Here is a 4,754-nt window from a genome sequence, read left to right on the forward strand (position 1 = left end):
GTCCTCAATCCACAACCCTCAATCCTCAATCCTCAATCCTCAACCATCACTCCTCAATCCTCAATCCTCAATCCTCAATCCTCAATCCTCAATCCTCAATCCTCAATCCTCAATTCTCAATCCTCATCCTTCAATCCTCAATACACAATCCTCAATCTTCAATCCACAATCCTCAATCCTCAATCTACAGACATCAAACATCAATATTCAACCCTCAGTCCTCGTCCTCGATCCACAACCCTCAATCCTCCATCCTGAATCTTCAATCATCAATATTCAATCCTCAATCCTCAATCTTCAATCCTCAATACTCAATCTTCAATCCTCAATCCTCAATCCTCAATCCTCAATCCTCAATCCTCAATCCTCAATCTTCAATCCTCAATACTCAATCTTCAATCCTCAATCCTCAATCCTCAATCCTCAATCCTCATTCTTCAATCCTCAATAGCCTATCCTCAATCTTCAATCCTCAATCTTCAATCCTCAATTCTCAATCCCCAATCCTCAATTCTCAGACCTCAGCCATCAATACACAACCCTCAGTCCTCGTCCTCAATCCACAACCCTCAATCCTCAATCCTCAATCCTCAATCTTCAATCATCAATATTCAATCTTCAATCCTCAATCCTCTATCCTCAAGCTTCAATCCTCAATCCTCAATGTTCAATCCTCAATACCCAATCCTCAATCTTCAGTCTTCAATACTCAATCCGCAATCCTCAATCCTCAATCTTCAATCCTCAATACTCAATCTTCAATCCTCAACCCTCAATCCTCAATCCTCAATCTTCAATCCTCAATCCTCATTCTTAATTCCTCAATACTCAATCTGCAATCTTCTATCCTCAATCCACAATCCTCAATCCTCATTCTTCAATCCTCAATACCAAATCCTCAATCTTCAATCCTCAATCCTCAATCCTCAATCCACAGACCTCAAACATCAATATTCAACCCTCAGTCCTCGTCCACAATCCACAAACCTCAATCCTCAATCCTGAATCTTCAATCATCAATATTCAATCTTCAATCCTCAATCCTCAATCCTCAATCCTCAATCCTCAATCCTCAATCCTCAATCCTCAATCTTCAATCCTCAATCCTCAATCCTCAATCCTCAATCCTCAATCCTCATTCTTCAATCCTCAATAGCCTATCCTCAATCTTCAATCCTCAATCTTCAATCCTCAATTCTCAATCCCCAATCCTCAATTCTCAGACCTCAGCCATCAATACACAACCCTCAGTCCTCGTCCTCAATCCACAACCCTCAATCCTCAATCCTCAATCCTCAATCTTCAATCATCAATATTCAATCTTCAATCCTCAATCCTCTATCCTCAAGCTTCAATCCTCAATCCTCAATGTTCAATCCTCAATACCCAATCCTCAATCTTCAGTCTTCAATACTCAATCCGCAATCCTCAATCCTCAATCTTCAATCCTCAATACTCAATCTTCAATCCTCAACCCTCAATCCTCAATCCTCAATCTTCAATCCTCAATCCTCATTCTTAATTCCTCAATACTCAATCTGCAATCTTCTATCCTCAATCCACAATCGTCAATCCTCATTCTTCAATCCTCAATACCAAATCCTCAATCTTCAATCCTCAATCCTCAATCCTCAATCCACAGACCTCAAACATCAATATTCAACCCTCAGTCCTCGTCCACAATCCACAAACCTCAATCCTCAATCCTGAATCTTCAATCATCAATATTCAATCTTCAATCCTCAATCCTCAATCCTCAATCCTCAATCCTCAATCCTCAATCCTCAATCCTCAATCTTCAATCCTCAATCCTCAATCCTCAATCCTCAATCCTCAATCTTCAATCCTCAAAACTCAGTCTTCAATCCTCAATCCTCAATCCTCAATCCTCAGTCCTCAATCCTCAACCCTCAATCCTCAATCCTCAGTCTTCAATCCTCAATACTAAATCTTCAATCCTCAATCCTCAATCCTCGATCCTCAATCCTGAATCTTCAATCATCAATATTCAATCTTCAATCCTCAATCCTCAATCCTCAATCCTCAATCCTCAATCCTCAATACTCAATCCTCAATCCTCAATCCTCAATCTTCAATCCTCAATACTAAATCTTCAATCCTCAATCCTCAATCCTCGATACTCAATATTCAATCATCAGTATTCAATCTTCAAACCTCAATCCTCAATCCTCTATACTCAATCCTCAATCCTCAATGTTCAATCCTCAATACCCAATCCTCAATCTTCAATCCTCAATCCTCAATCCTCAATCCTCAATCCTCAGTCCTCAACCCTCAATCCTCAATGCTCAACCATCAATCTTCAATCCTCAATACTCAATCTTCAATCGGCAATCCCTAATCCTCAATCCTCAGTCCTCAATCCTCAATCCTCAATCCTCAATCTTCAATCATCAATATTCAATCTTCAATACTCAATCGGCAATCCTCAAGCTTCAATCCTCAATCCTCAATGTTCAATCCTCAATACCCAATCCTCAATCTTCAGTCTTCAATACTCAATCCGCAATCCTCAATCCTCAATCTTCAATCCTCAATACTCAATCTTCAATCCTCAATCCTCAATCCTCAATCCTCATTCTTCAATCCTCAATACCCAATCCTCAATCTTCAATCCTCAGTCCTCAATCCTCAATCCACAGACATCAAACATCAATATTCAACCCTCAGTCCTCGTCCTCAAACCACAACACGCAATCCTCAATCCTGAATCTTCAATCATCAATTTTCAATCTTCAATCCTGAATCCTCAATCCTCAATCCTCAATCCTCAATCCTCAATCTTCAATCCTCAATCCTCAATCCTCAATCCTCAATCCTCAATCTTCAATCCTCAATACTCAATCTTCAATCGGCAATCCCTAATCCTCAATCCTCAGTCCTCAATCCTCAATCCTCAATCCTCAATACCCAATCCTCAATCTTCAGTCCTCAATACTACATCCGCAATCCTCAATCCTCAATCTTCAATCCTCAATACTCAATCTTCAATCCTCAATCCTCAATCCTCAATCTTCAATCCTCAATCCTCAATCCTCAATCTTCAATCCTCAATACTCAATCTGCAACCTTCAATCCTCAATCCTCAATCCTCAATCCTCATTCTTCAATCCTCAATACCCAGTCCTCAATCTTCAATCCTCAATCCCCAATCCTCAATTCTCAATCCTCAATCCTCAATCCTCAATCCTCACTCTTCAATCCTCAATACTCAATCTTCAATCCTCAGTCCTCAATCCTCGACTCTCAATACTCAATAGAATATCCTGAACTCTCAGGGTTCAATACTCAATCCACAAAGTTCAATAATCAAATTTCAATACTCAAACATCAATTCTCAACACTCAATCCTCAACTCTCAGTACTCTCTCTTCAATCCTCCATCCTCAACCCTCACTCCTCAAGCGTCAATCCTCAATCCTCAATCCTCAACCCTCAATCCTCAGTCCTCAAACCTCAATCCCGAATCCTCAATCCTGAATCCTCAATCTTCAGCCCTCAGTCCTCAACAATCAATCGTCAATCCTCAATCCTCAATAGAATATCCTCAATTCACTGTATTTCAATACTCAATCCCCATTCTTCAATCTTCAAATTTCAATCCACAAACATCAATTCTCATCACTCAACCCTCAACACTCAGTCCTCAATCGTCAATCCTCAATCCTCAATCCTCAATCCCCAATCCCCAATCCTCAACCATCAATCCTGAATCCTCAATCCTCAATCCTCAATCCTCAATTTTCAATCCTCGATAGAATATCTTCAATTCTCAGTTTTCAATACTCTGTCCTCAATCTACAATCCTCAATCATCAATTCTCAATCCTCAATCCAAAATCCTCAATCCTCAATCCTCAATCCTCAGTTATCGATTCTCAATCCTCAATCCTCAATTCTCAATCCCCAATCGTCAATACTCAATCCTCAACCATCAATCCTCAATCCTCAATCCCCAATTCTCAATCCTCAATCGTCAATCCTCAAACCTGAACCTTCAATGCTCAACCCTTAATCCTCAATCCTCAATCCTCAATCCTCAATTTTCAATCCTCAATAGAATATGCCCAATTCTCAGTTTTCAATACTCAGTCCTCAATCTTCAATCGTCTGTCCTCAATCCTCAATCTTCAACCCTCAATCCTCAATCCTCAGTCCACGACACTCAACCTTCAATCCTCAATACTCAATCGACAATACTCAATCCTCAACAATCAATCCTCAATCCTCAATCCTCAATCCTCAATCCTCAGTAATCAATCCTCAATCCTCGATCCCCAATCCTCAATCCTCAAGCCTCAATCTTCAATCTTCAATCCTCAATACTCAATCTTCAGTCCTCAATCCTCAATCCTCGATCCTCAATCCTCAATCCTCAATCCTCAGTCCTCAATCCTCAATCCTCAATCCCCAATACTCAACCATCAATCCTCAATTCTCAATACTCAATGGAATATCCTGAATTCTCAGTATTCAATGCTCAAACCTCAACCCTCAACCCTCAGCCTTCATCCTCAATGCTCAATCCTCAAATCTCAATCCTCAATATTCAATCCTCAATACTCAATCTTCTATCCTGAATACTCAATCCTCAATCCTCAATCCTCAATCCTCAATCTGCAATCCTCAATCTTCAATCCTCAGTACTCAATCTTCAATCCTCAATCCACAATCCTCAAGCCTCAATCCTCAATCTTCAATCCTCAATCTTCAATCCTCTATACTCAATCTTCA

The sequence above is a fragment of the Calliopsis andreniformis genome, chromosome 11 (assembly GCF_051401765.1).
Source record: "Calliopsis andreniformis isolate RMS-2024a chromosome 11, iyCalAndr_principal, whole genome shotgun sequence".
Taxonomy (NCBI): domain Eukaryota; kingdom Metazoa; phylum Arthropoda; class Insecta; order Hymenoptera; family Andrenidae; genus Calliopsis; species Calliopsis andreniformis.